The sequence below is a fragment of the Bos grunniens genome, chromosome 28 (genome assembly GCF_055505025.1).
Source record: "Bos grunniens cultivar Pamir isolate PY7600 chromosome 28, Bosgru_T2T1.0, whole genome shotgun sequence".
Classification (NCBI taxonomy): domain Eukaryota; kingdom Metazoa; phylum Chordata; class Mammalia; order Artiodactyla; family Bovidae; genus Bos; species Bos grunniens.
In genome coordinates, this window is record NC_141192.1 from 42,963,135 (window position 1) to 42,977,881 (window position 14,747).

At 42.0% G+C, this 14,747-nt stretch overlaps 1 protein-coding gene across 7 annotated transcripts in view; it reads left to right on the top strand.

Annotated features, from left to right (window-relative positions):
• The window catches only part of FMN2 (formin 2), a 345,241-nt gene that overhangs the window by 55,727 nt on the left and 274,767 nt on the right, over positions 1 to 14,747 (top strand). The window lies entirely within an intron of this gene.

Sequence of the window (14,747 nt, forward strand, 5' to 3'; positions counted from 1 at the left end):
ACAGATTCAAGGGATTAGATCTGATAGAGCTCCTGAAGAACTATAGACAGAGGTTCATGACATTGTACAGGAGACAGTGATCAAGACCATCCCCAAGAAAAAGAAATGCAAAAAGGCAAAATGGTTGTCTGAGGAGGGCTTACAAGAAGCTGAGAAAAGAAGAGTTGTGAAAGGCAATAGAGTAAAAGAAAGATATATCCATCTGAATGCAGATTTCCAAAGAATAGCAAGGAGAGATAAGAAAGCCTTCCTAGTGATCAACACAAAGAAACAGGAAAAAAATAGAATGAGAAAGATGAGAGATCTCCAAGAAAATTAGAGATACTCAGGGAACGTTTCATGCAAGTCCAGTTCAGTCGCTCAGTTGTATCGATTCTTTGCGACCACATGGAGTGCAGCATGCCAGGCCTCCCTGTCCATCACCAACTCCCGGAGTTTAGTCAAACTCATGTCCATTGAGTCGGTGATGCCATACAACCATCTCATACTCTGTCATCCCCTTCTCCTCCTGCCTTCAATCTTACCCAGCATCAGGGTCTTTTCAAATGAGTCAATTCTTTGCATCAGGTGGCCAAAGTATTGGAGTTTCAGCTTCAGCATCAGTCCCTCCAATGAACACCAGGACTGATCTCCTTTAGGATGGACTGATTGGATCTCCTTGCAGTCCAAGGGACTCTCAAGAGTCTTGTCCAACACCACAGTTCAAAAGCGTCAATTCTTTGGCACTCAGCTTTATAACTCTCACATCCATACATGACTACTAGAAAAACGATAGCTTTGACTAGACAGACCTTTGTTGGCAAAGTAATGTCTCTGCTTTTTAATAGGTTGGTCATAGATTTTCTTCCAAGGAGCAAGCATCTTTTAATTTCATGGCTGCAGTCACCATCTGCAGTGAGTTTGGAGCCCCCAAAAATATAGTCTGCCACTGCTTTTTTTCCCTACTGTTTCCCCATCTGTTTGTCATGAAGTGATGAGACTGGATGCCATGATCTTAGTTTTCTGAATGTTGAGTTTTAAGCCAACTTTTTCTCTCTCCTCTTTCACTTTCATCAAGAGGCTCTTTAGTCTTCTTCACTTTCTACTATAAGGGTGGTGTCATTTGCATATCTGAGGTTATTGATATTTCTCCCAGAAGTCTTGATTCAGCTTGTGCTTCATCCAGCCCAGCGTTTCTCATGATGTACTCTGTATATAAGTTAAATAAGCATAGTGACAATATACATCCTTGACAGTCTCCTTTCCCAATTTGAAACCAGTCTGTTGTTCCATGCCCCATTCTAACTGTTGCTTCTTGACCTGGATACAGATTTCTCAGGAGGCAGGTCAGGTGGTCTGGTATTCCCATCTCTTGAAGAATTTTCCACAGTTTCTTGTGATCCACACAGTCAAAGGCTTTGGCATAGTCAATATAGCAGAAATAGATGTTTTTCTGGATCTCTCTTGCTTTTTCAATGATCCAAACTGGAAAATTCTTAGATGAGAATACAAAACCAGCTTACCTGCCTACTGGGAAATCTGTATGCAGGTCAAGAAGCAGCAGTTACAACCAGACATGGAACAATGGACTGTTTCCAAATTGGGAAAGGAGTATGTCAAGGTTCTATATTGTCACCTGGCTTATTTAACTTATATGCAGAGTACATCATATGAAATGCCAGGCCAGATGAAGCACAAGCTAGAATCAAGATTTCAGGGATAAATATTAATAACCTCAGATATGCAGGTGCTGCTGCTGCTAAGTCACTTCAGTCCTGTCGGACTCTGTGTGACCCCATAGACGGCAGCCTACCAGGCTCCCCCGTCCCTGGGATTCTCCAGGCAAAAACACTGGAGTGGGCTGCCATTTCCTTCTCCAATGCAGGAAAGTGAAAAGTGAAAGTGAAGTCGCTCAGTCATGTCTGACCCTTCACAACCCCATGGACTGCAGCCTACCAGGCTCCTCCATCCGTGGGATTTTCCAGGCAAGAGTACTGAAGTGGGCAGATATGTAGGTGAGACCACCCTTATTGCAGAAAAAAGGGGAATTAAAGAGCCTCTTGATGAAAGTGAGAGAGGAGAGAGAAAAAGATTGGCTTAAAACAGCATCCAGAAAACAAAGTTAATTGCATCTGGTCCCATCACTTCATGGCAAATAGATGGGGAAACAATGGAAACAGTGACAGACTTTATATTCTTGGGACTAAAATCACTGCAGATAGTGACTGAATCCATGAAATTAAAAGATGCTTGCTTCTTGGAAGAAAAGCAATGACCATCCTAGACAACATATTAAAAAGCAGAGACTTTAGTTGACCTACAAAGGTCAGTCTAGTCAAAGCTATGGTTTTTCCAGTAGTCATGTATGTATGTGAGAGTTGGATCATAAAGTTGAGCACCAAAGAATTGATGCTCTTTAACTGTCGTTTTGGAGAAGACTCTTGAGAGTCCCTTGGACTGCAGGGAATTCAAACCAGTCAATCCTAAAGGAAATCTGCCCTGAATGTTCACTGGAGGGACTGATGTTGAAGATGAAACTCCAGTATTTTGGCCAACTGATGTGAAAAACTGACTCACTAGAAAAGACTCTGATGCTGGGAAAGATTGAAGGCGGGAGGAGAAGGGGACAACAGAGGATGAGATAGTTGGATTGCATCACTGACTTGATGGACATGAGTTTGAGCAAGCTCTGGGGGTTGGTGATGGATCGGCAAGCCTGGCATGCTGCAGTCCATGGGGTCACAGAGAGTTGGACATGACTGAGCAACTGAACTGAACTTAAAATTGGTTTCTTTTTATCAGATGATAGTTATTTGAAATCCCTATGTTTGTTGGTCTTCTCATTGTTTCCCTTGATTTCATAGTGAGTCTGTGTTTGTGTGTGCATCAGTAGTGTCATACAGCACCTTCCTACCAGGCTGTCCCCTCCCTCTCCCTGCTCTCATATCACTGGGAACCTCAGCATGATGGCCCATTAGCCTGTTTCTTCCTCTGTGAGCTGGAGGCCCAGGCTCAGATCCCGTCCATAGAAACAAAGTCGTGCTACATACCAATTAGGAAATTCTGTTTCTGGAACCCTTGCTGCTCTACTAAGCAGGTCTGTGCAGAGATGAGCTTGCATTCTCAGTGTGTGACCTCCTGGATTTTCCACCTTACTGCTCGTGACTTCTGACTCTCCTCCTCAGAGCTGTCAGCAGTTTTTGCAGGAAGTCCACAGAACTTTCAGGAGGCCTTTTCTGAGCTGCTTGCTTACTCTTGACCGCTCAGCACACGTTTAATCCCCTGCCACCTGCTGTTGGTCCTTCCCTGTTTCAAATGTCTTTCCTTCTTCTCAGCAACCATCCAACCCACTCATTCTGTGCTGGGACTCCTTCTCATTTCAGTGGGAAGTCTATAGTTTTATGTGATCTTCCTTGATTTTATCTTATGTGGACTGATTTTTTTCTTTTTACAAGACGTCCGGAAAACTTGCTTCTACTTTTCTACCAGTATTTTTTCCTTTACTGTCCAATTTCCAAGCCCATCAACATATTTCAGATATTTCTGAAATGATAACTATTCCCTTAATTTTGAGAATTCATTTTCCTTACTTCTAGCTGGATCTCAGGCCATTTTAAACAATACTTCCTGGAAACTCCCTTTCACTCACTTGCTATAAAACAGGATTTTTTTCTCCTTTCTTCTTCCTGATGCTAAAATGTATTGACAGAAAGTAGAGTCCTTACAATTCTTCCCCATCCCCTTGTCTTTACACACACGTGTGTGCATATGGACTGGCTTGCATGCAAGTGCCCACCTCCCATCACATCTGCAGGCTCTGATTGTGCATGTCTGCCTGCTGAAAGCCTTGACCTCCATGTTCCACTGACATCTGAGATTCAGCTTATCTGAAATCAGACTCCTTTGCAAAATGTCACGTGATCCTTCCTTCTTGAAGGCATGACTGTGGCTTCCTTTCACCTGCCTCTGCACTGGGGCCCTGTGGCCCCCACCTGTGCCCCTCAGCTCTCGGGAAGCCTGCCTCTGAGCCAAGGACTGCCACCACCTGCTTTGGGCAAGAGCCTGGATCAGTCTTCACACTTCCCACCTGCTTATTATCATGGCTCATTCTCACCAGGACCGGGTCTGCTCTGTTTTGCTGAGGTCCTCTGTTGCTGCTGACATGGTGCACACCCCTGCCTTCTCTTCTCTCCATTGTGACTATCCCTGGTTCCCCAAGTGCCCCAAAATTCTCTGTCCCCGGTCTGCTGACTTCAGCCTTGTCCTGAGTGCTCTCGAGCCATTAGTTTTGGTTTCCAGTAATAATTTTCATTTCTTTAGTGTCCACTTTTGTTTTTAAATACTTTTAAAATCCTTCCAGGAAGTTTTCCTGATCATCTTGACCAGGGGGAACCTGGCTTAATATTGAATCACTGCCACAGACGTGCTTTTCCTGAGATTCCTGTCAGTTTTCCATTTTAAAGTATGTTTGCACCTTTTATAAAATGCCCATGGGATTTTGACTGAAGTGTTTTGAGTTTAGACACACTTGAGTTTGAGTCCTAGCTTGTTTACCTTGTAACTATATGATTTGGGGCAAATTATTTATTTGAGGCTCAGTTTTTTCATCCACAAAGTGAGGAAAGTCAAAGGGATTTTGATAAGGATTAAATGACATATCAGGTACTTAGGTAAGTGAAGTGATGTTTGGAGTGTATAGTTAGATACCCAGGGGGTTTGCATCTTGGCACTTGCGCGGTGGCATTGGTCAGCTCCCATGGCCTCTATGGTCCTGTTACCACTTGGTAATGATGGACAGTTCATGACCACATGCCCAGCACAGAGTGGCTGTCAGAGCCGTCTTGTCGTTGTTCTTGTTGATGTATGCGTACCTGGATGTCTCCAGTCAGTGTTCTTGTATCATGTCATTCTTCCTTAGTTCTGCCTCCTGCCTCCTCATAAGCTGGTTGTTTACAGACGAGGAAGCACAAGGTTCCACAGCAAAGCTTCTAGAAGATGATGGTGCCGGGATCTATGATTTAAACTGAGGAGTTGCCTGGCTTAAAGTTCATGTACTTTGTGTGAGATCATGATGAAGCTGACATGCAGTAGGGGGTTCTGCCAGTGTTAGTATCCATACCCACCTAGGAGTAGCACACCTTCATGTCTCAGGGGAGCTCCTGCTTAACTGGGGGTGGGGAACACACAGACCACATGTGAAAGAATTGCAGATGCTAAATGTGCTGTGGGAACACAGGCAATGCCACACTTAACTTCCTGGGGTACATGGGGAGAAGCCCCCCACCACACCCAGAGAGGGGGCATTCATAGTGGCACTTGAAGGTTAAGTAGGAGTTTGCCAGGTGGAAAGCCAAGGGGTCTTTGAGAAAAATCATCTGCCCCAGAAGCATGGGGCTCTGATGGATCCTGGTGCATCCAGAAAACAGGGAGTCATCTGGGGTGGTAGGAGCAAAGGGGCCCTTGAGGAGTATGGGAGGAGATGTGGTGGGCAGAAGGCCATGGGTCAGGGCACATGCATGGGCCAGACCAGGACACGGAATTCTGTCACAGAATCATTGGAGATCTGTAAGGTGTTTTCCTGGCAGGAGATGGGTGTGCTTGTCATTGCTTTCTGAGGTCTCCCTGCACAGTGGGAGGTGGCTGCATGAGTGTGGCAACCAAGGAAGAGATTATTGAAATATTTTAAACAAGATTTGAGAGCTGGAGCAATTGAGGTGAATGACAGTCTCATTTTAGAGGTGGATCTGAATTGGAGATGGTTGGTTTCAGCTAATGGCTAGACTTAGAATGTGCAGGGTTGTCAAAAGTCAACAGGTTTCTAGATTGGGAGATTGGATGGAAGATGTAATTTTTGAGTAATTTTAAATAACTCATACTCTCAAAATTTTTGAACAATTCTCAGTTTGTCAATGAAAGGACTCCTTAGTTACATCATTTAACAGCAAACAGCAAACCTAATTAGTTGGCTTTTTAAAATGGTGGCTAGGACTTGGGAAGGCCCTTGAAAAGAGAAGCTTTCAGCTTGGTTTGAGGGAGATCAAAACCATTCATTTAAATTCCATTCCAGTCTGTTTATGAAATTTTATTTTAGGATACTTCAGATTTATTGATCACTTGCTGAAAAGAGTGAAGTCTCTGCATGGGAGCTTCTATTTAATTCATCTATGTTGCTCATGCTGTGATTTCAAAGGCATGCTGGGGATGTCTTGCTCCATCAGGAAGCTGGCTCCCTCAGTGGTGTGGGAGGCGGTGCTGGCAGGCTTACATCTCTGAAACAGAGGCCATGAACTTGCCTCAAAGGAAGGGCTTTAAAAAAAAAAAACAAAGACACTTCTAACATCTGAATTAGAGCAGGACAGGATCAGCAGGCACTTTGAGCCTGGGATGGTAAGAGAAATCCACTTTTGTGGTGGAAAGCCTCATGCAACATAGAAAAGGTGTGTTGGGGCCTGTCTCCCAAAAAGATAAAGCAAAATGTTTTGACCAGGAAGATGGAATTTGAGTGTCTTCAGGTGAGTAAAGTTTGAACAGAAATAGCTGTTAATCATCTGAGCAATAATTTATGCTAAAGACAAGAAAAAAGAAAAACTAAGGCTTAGAAACAAAAATATATTTTGCTACTTGAGAAGCCCTTTGAAATCTTTAGAAACAGTGAAAGAACAGAATTTATAATTTGGAGTTCATTTTCTCTTCTTTTCTAGTGACTTAATGTTTTTATTTAATTGGAGGGTAATTGCTGTACAATGTTATGTTGGTTTCTGCCATACAACAATGTGAATTAGTTATAACTCTACATATCTGCTCCCTCTTGAGCCTCCCTTCCATGCTCCCTGCATCCTACCCCTCTAGGTCATCTAGTATCTTCATTCCTTCCATTCAGATAGGTTTATCAGTACCATTTTTCTAGATTCCATATATATTCATTAATACATATTTGTTTTTCTCTTTCTGACTTAATTCACTCTGTATAACACGCTCTAGGTTCATCTACCTCACTACAACTGACACAAATTTATTCCTTTTTATGGCTGAGTAATATTCCATTGTCATCTGCATATCTGAGGTTATTGATATTTCTCCCAGCAATCTTGATTCCAGCTTGTGCTTCTTCCAGCCCAGCATTTCTCAATATGTACTCTACATAGAAGTTAAATAAGCAGGGTGACAATATACACACCACCCTTATGGCAGAAAGTGAAGAGTAACTAAAAAGCCTCTTGATGAAAGTGAAACAGGAGAGTGAAAAAGTTGGCTTAAAGCTCAGCATTCAGAAAACGAAGATCATGGCATCTGGTCCCATCACTTCATGGGAAATAGATGGGGAAACAGTGGAAACAGTGTCAGACTTTATTTTTTTGGGCTCCAAAATCACTGCAGATAGTGATTGCAGCCATGAAATTAAAAGACGCTTACTCCTTGGAAGAAAAGTTATGACCAACCTAGATAGCATATTTGGAGAAGGCAGTGGCACCCCACTCCAGTGCTCTTGCCTGGAAAATCCCTTGGATGGAGGAGCCTGGTAGGCTGCAGTCCATGGGGTCGTGAAGAGTCGGACATGACTGAATGACTTCACTTTGACTTTTCACTTTCATGCATCGGAGAAGGAAATGGCAACCCATTCCAGTGTTCTTGCCTGCAGAATCCCAGGGACGGGGAAGCTTGGTGGGCTGCCGTCTATGGGGTCACACAGAGTTGGACATGACTGAAGTGACTTAGCAGCAGCAGCAGCAGATAGCATATTGAAAAGCAGAGACATTACTTTGCCAACAAAGGTCCATCTAGTCAAGGCTATGGTTTTTCCAGTGGTCATGTATGGATGTGAGAGTTGGACTGTGAAGAAGGCTGAGTGCCGAAGAATTGATGCTTTTGAACTGTGGTGTTGGAGAAGACTCTTGAGAGTTCCCTTGGACTGCAAGGAGATCCAACCAGTCCATTCTGAAGGAGATCAGCCCTGGGATTTCTTTGGAAGGAATGATGCTGAAGCTGCAACTCCAGTACTTTGGCCACCTCATGCGAAGGGTTGACTCATTGGAAAAGACTCTGATGCTGGGAGGGATTGGTGGCAGGAGGAGAAGGGGATGACAGAGAATGAGATGGCTGGATGGCATCACTGACTCGATGGACGTGAGTCTGAGTGAACTCCGGGAGTTGGTGATGGACAGGGAGGCCTGGCGTGCTGCAATTCATGGGGTGGCAAAGAGTCAGACACGACTGAGCGACTGAACTGAACTAACTGAACTGACTGAATATTCCATTGTATATATGTACCACAACTCCTTTATCCGTTCGTCTCTCAGTGGACATCTACATTGCTTCCATGTCCTTGCTGTTGTAAATAATACTGCAGTGAACGTTGTGGTGTATTTCAGAATTGTGTATTCAGAATATGTGTATTTCAGAATTGTGGTTTTCTCAGTTTATTTCTCTAGTAAGGGGGTTGCTGGATCATATGGTCATTTTATCCTAGTCTTTAAGGAATCTCCATCATGTTCTCCGTAGTGGCTGTATCAGGTTATGTTCCCACCAACAAGGCAACAGGGTCCCTTTCTCCACATCTTCTCCAAGAATTTATTTTTTGATGGTGGTCATTCTGATTTGTGTACTTGTGTTAGTCACTCAGTCATGTCCGACTCTTTCTGACCCCATGAATTGCAGCACGCCAGGCCTCCCTGTCCGTGGAATTCTCCAGGCAAGAATAGTAGAGTCGGTTGCCATTCCCTTCTCCAGGGAAACTTCCCAACCCAGAGATCAAACCCAGGTCTCCTGCATTGCAGATGAATTCTTTACCATCTGAGTAGTACCTGGGAAGTAGTACCAGCTCTGAAGTACCTGGTGTGAGGTGATACTTCATTGCAGTTTTGATTTGCATTTCTCTAGTAATGAGTGAGGGAGAAGGCAATGGCAACCCACTCCAGTACTGTTGCCCGGAAAATCCCATGAATGGAGGAGCCTGGTAGTCTGCAGTCCATGGGGTTGCTAAGAGTCAGACATGACCGAGCAACTTCACTTTCACTTTCTACTTTCATGCATTGGAGAAGGAAATGGCAACCCACTCCAGTGTTCTTGCCTGGAGAATCCCATGGACGGAGAAGCCTGGTGGGCTGCAGTCCATGGGGTCGCACAGAGTCGGACACGACTGAAGCAACTTAGCAGCAGCAGCAGCAGCAGTAATGAGTGATGTTGAGCATCTTTTCATGTGTTTATTGGCCATCTGTATGTTATCTTTGGAGAAATGTCTGTTTAGGTTCTCTGCCTATTTTGATTGGGTTGTTTGTTTTTCTGATTTTGAACTGCTTATATCTTTCAGAGATTAATCCTTTGTCAGTTGCTTCATTTGCAATTGTTTTCTCCATTTCTGAGGGTTGTCTTTTCATCTTGTTTATAGTTTCCTTTGTTATGCAAAAACTTTTAAGTTTAATTAGGTCCCATGTGTTGACTTTTGTTTTTATTTCCATTATTCTAGGAGGTGGGTCAGAGAGGATCTTACTGTGATTTATGTCAAAGAGTGTTCTGCCTATGTTTTCCTCTAAGAATTTTATAGTTTCTGGCCTTACATTTAAGTCTTTAATCCATTTTGAGTTTATTTTTGTGTATGGTGGTAGGAAGTGTTCCAGTTTCATTCTTTTATAATACATGTAGCTGTTTAGTTTTGCCAGCACCACTTATTGAAAGTGAAGTCACTCAGTCGTGTCCGACTCTTTGCGACCCCATGGACTGTAGTCTACCAGGCTCCTCCGTCCATGGGATTTTCCAGGCAAGAGTACTGGAGTGGGTTGCCGTTTCCTTCTCCAGGAGATCTTCCTGACCCAGGGATTGAACCTGGGTCTCCTGCATTGTAGGCAGACACTTTACCGTCTGAGCCACCAGGGAGCCACTTATTGAAGAGGCTGTCTTTTCTCAATTGTATATTCTTGCCTCCTTCTTCAAAGATAAGGTGTCCATTGATGTAATGGGCTTTATATCTTATTCCATTGGTCTGTATTTCTGCTTTTATTCCAACACCATACTATCTTGAGGATTGTGACTTTATAGTATAGTCTGAAGTCAGGAAGGTAGATTCTTCCAGCTTCATTTTTCTTTCTCAAGAATGCTTTGGCTATTCAGGATCTTTTGTGTTTCCATACAAATTGTAAATTTTTTTGTTCTAGTTTTGTGAAAAATGCCATTTGTCATTTGATAGGGACTGCATTGAGTCTGTAGATTGCTTTGGGTAGTATAGTCATTTTCACAGTATTGCTTCTTCCAATCCAAGAACATAGTTTATCTGTCCATCTGTGTCATTTTTTATTTCTTTCATCAGTGTCTTGCAGTTTTCTGCATACAGTTCTTTTGTCACTTTATGTTGTTTTATTCCTAGGTATTTTATTCTTTTTGTTTCAGTGATGAATGTCATTGTTTCCTAAATTTCTCTTTCTGATTATTCATCGTTAGTGTATTGGAATGCAGGAGATTTCTGTGTATTCATTTTGTATCCTGTAACTTTGCTAAATTCATTGATTATATTCTGGTGGCATCTTTAGGGTTTTCTATGTATAGTATCACATCATCTGCAAATAGTGAGTTTTACATCTTCTTTTCCAATCTGCTGCTGCAGCTGCTGCTGCTAAGTCGCTTCAGTTGAGTCCAACTCTGTGCGACCCCATAGTTGGCAGCCCACCAGGCTCCTCTGTCCCTGGGATTCTCTAGGCAAGAATATTGGACTGGGTTGCCATTTCCTTCTCTGATGCATGAATGCATGCTAAGTCGCTTCAGTCGTGTCCAACTCTGTGCTACCCTATGGACAGGAGCCCACCAGGCTCCTCTACAGGATTCTCTAGGCAAGAATACTGGAGTGGGTTGCCATTTCCTTCTCCACTTTTCCAATCTGGATTCCTTTTATTTCTTTTTGTATTGATTGCCATGTCTAGGTCTTCTAAAACTATATTGAATAACAGTGGTGAGAGTGGGTACCCTTGTTTTGTTCCTGATCTTAGAGGAAATGCTTTCAGTTTCTCAGCATTGAGAATAATGTTTGCTGTGGGCTTGTCATATATGACCTTTATCATGTTGAGGTAGGTGGCTCAGTGGTAAAGAATACACCTACCAATGCAGGAGACATGGATTCCATACCTGGGTCAGGAAGATACCCTGGAGAAGGAAATGGCAACCCACTCCAGTATTCTTGTCTGGGAAATCCCATTAATAGAGGAGGCTGGCAGGCTACAGTCCGTGTGGTCACAAGAGTTGGAGACAACTTAGTGACTAAACAACAACAAAAGTTTCCTTCTGTGCCGATTTTCTGGAGAGTTTTTAAAATCATAAATGGAAAATTTTGTGGAAAACTTTCTCTACATCTATTTTGATGATCATGTTTTTTGTTTTTAATTTGTTAATATTTTGTATCACATTGATTGATTTACATATGTTGAAGAATCCTTACATCCCTGGGATAAATTCCACTTGATCATGTTTTTCTTATTTCTTGAGGTAGAATTGTATTGCTCTAAACATTCCTCATAGAACTGCTTTTGCTGTATTCCATAGGTTTTGAATTGTCATGTTTTCATTGTCACTTGTTTATAGGTATCTTTTGACTTCCTCTTGAATTTCTTAGTGATCTCTTGGTTATTTAAAAGTGTATTGTTTAGCCTCCATGTGTTTGTGGGGTGTTCTTACAGTTTTTTTTTCTGGTAATTGATATCTAATAGCATTTTGGTCAGAAAAAATGACTCATACAATTGTAATTTTCTTAAATTAACCAGGGGTTGACTTTGTGACCCATGCTGTGATCTTTCATGGAGAACATCCATGTGTACCTCAGAAAAAAGTATATTTTACTGCTTTTGGATGGAATATCCTGTATAAGTTAGGTCCATATGGTCTAATGTATCATTTAAGGCTTGTGTTTCATTATTAATTTTCTGTTTGGATGATCTATCTTTGGTCTGAGTGGTAGTGTTAAAGTCTCCTGCTGTTACTGTGTTACTGTTGATTTCCCCTTTAGTAGTTGTTAGCATTTGCCTTATGTATTGTGCTCCTATGTTGAGTGAATATATATTTATAATTGTTATATCTTCTTGGATTGATCTGTTGATCATTATGTAGTATCCTTTCTTGTCTGTTGTAATATCCTTTATTTTAAAGTCTGTTTTATCTAATATGAGTATTGCTACTCCAGCTTTCTTTTGATTTACATTCATATGAAATTTCTTTTCCCAGCCCCTTTTAGTCTGTACCTGTCCCTTGGCCTGAAGTATTTCTATTGTAAACAGCATATATATGGATATTGTTTTTGTATCCATTCAGCCAGTGTGTATCTTTTGGTTGGAGCATTTAATCCATTTCCATTTAGGTTAGTTTTTGATATATATGATTCTGTTACCATTTACTTTACGGTTTTGGGTTTGCTTTTGTCGGTCTTTTCTTTCCTTGTGTTTCTTGTCTAGAGAAGTTCCTTTAGCATTTGTTGTAAAGCTGGTTTGGTGTTGCTGAATTCTCTTAACTTTTGCTTAAATTAAAAAAGCTTTCAATTTCTCCATCCAGTTTGAATGAGATCTTTGCTGGGTAGGGTAATCTTGGTTGTAGTTTTTTTCCTTTCATCACTTTCAGTATATCCTGCCACTCCCTCTGGCCTGCAGAGTGTCTGCTGAAAGATCAGCTGTTAAGCTTATGGGGATTCCTTTGTATGTTATTTGTTGCTTTTCCCTTGCTGCTTTTAATACCTTTTCTTTGTGTTTAATTTTTGTTAGTTTGATTAATATGTGTCTTGGTGTGTTTCTCTTTGGGCTTATCCTGTATGGGACTCTCTAGGCTTCCTGGATTTGGGTGGTTATTTCCTTTCCCATGTTAGGGAAGTTTTCAACTATAATCTCCTTAAATATTTTCTCATACCCTTTCTTTTATCCTCTTCCTCTTGGACAAAATGTCGGTGTGCTTAATGTTGTAAAGCACATGGAGGTCTCTGGGACTGTCCTTTTTTCTTTTCATTCTTTCTTTCTTCTTCTCTGCTTCCATTATTTCCACCATTCTATGTTCCAGCTCACTTATCCAGTCTTCTGCCTCGCTCTGCTGTTGTTTCACTCAAGTGTATTTTTTATTTCAATTACTGTGTTATCATTGCTGATTGTCTGATTTTTGTTTCTTCTAGGTCTTTATTAAACACGTTTTGTATGTCCTCAACCCACACCTCAATCCTATTTATCTATGCCTCCATTTTATTTCTGAGATTTTGGATCAACTTTACTATCATTACTCTGAATTCTTTTTCAGGTAGACTACCCATTTCCTCTTTATTTGTTTGGTCTTGGGGGTTTTTACCATGCTCCTTCATCTGCTGTATGTTTCTCTGTCTTTTCCTTTTGTTTAATTAATGTATTTGGGGTCTCCTTTCCACAGCTTGCAAGGTTTCAGGTTCCTTTTACTTGTGAGGTTTGTTCCCCTGGGTGGGGTTGGACCAGTGTCTTGTGAAGGCTTCCTGGTAGAGGGGAGACTGGTGCCTGTGTTCTGGTGAGTGGATCTAGGTCTTGTCTTGCTGAAGGGCAGTGCCATATCCAATGATGTGTTTGGAGTGTCTATGAGCTTGGTATGGTTTTGGGCAGCTCTGGCACTGGAGCTTGCTGGCCTTGGGTGGGTCTTGGTGTTAGTAGTAAGATGGAGGCCTTTGAGAGTGCTCTCATCGATTAATATGCCATGGGGTTGGGAGTTCTCTGGTTGTCCAGCATCCTGGACTCAGGTCTCCTACCTTGGAGGTTTCAGGCCTGACTCCTGGCTGGAGTACCAAGACTCTACACAATGCAGAGAAGAAAGAGAAAGAAATAGAAAAAAGAAAGAAAAAAAAAAAAAAAAAACAAACATACAAACAAAGAATGGACAGACAAAACCCTGAAACAAATGGTAAAACTAAACAGACAGAAACACAAATAAACTCACATACACTCATAAAAAGAAAAGACAAGAGAAAAAAAAAAGGAAGAATGAAAAGGGGAACTAAGACAGAAGAGAGTAATCAGACCAATAAACAAACCCCTAGGGGCTTCCCTGGTGGCTCAGATGGTAAAGCATCTGCCTGCAACATGGGAGACCCAGGTTCATTCCCTGGGTCAGGAAGATCCCCTGGAGAAGGAAATAGCAACCCACTCCAGTGCTCTTGCCTGGAGAATTCCATGGACAGAGGAGCCTGGTAGGCTACAGTCCATGGGGTTACAAAGAGTCAGACACAACTGAGCAACTTCACTGAAAACTAGTAAAATACAAAAACCAAAAACATGGAAAAAATACAATATAGTGAAAAAGTACTGTAGACATAGGAAAAAATAAAATTTAAAAATAAAAGCATAGAAAAGGTAATTAAAAAATAAAAATTAAAGGAATAATTTTAAAAAGCAATAGAACATAGCAGAAAAAAAGACAAAAACATAGAGATAGTGTTAGTAAGAAAAGTATTTTCCCTGAACTCAGTTGTGAGTGTCCTCTCCCCGACAGTGAGGTCCTCCGATACTACTAGGAAGTTCTCTGGACCTGCCTTGGGCACTGTGAGGTCAGCTCAGACTCGGATCTGGGCTTACTCTAGCTTGTACTTGCTTCCAGAGTCCACCATTGCCCCCAAAGTCCACAGTCGCAAGCAACTGGGGGAATTTCATCCCAACTGGGGGAACTTGCTGTGGTTGCACAAGCACATTTCCTTCCTCTTTAGCCACACAACCCCTGGTGTGCCCCATTTTGGTTTTGGTCCTGCCTGTGTTTGTAGGCAGTCCTCTGGCATCTGTTTCCCACCCAGACAAGGGGAAGGA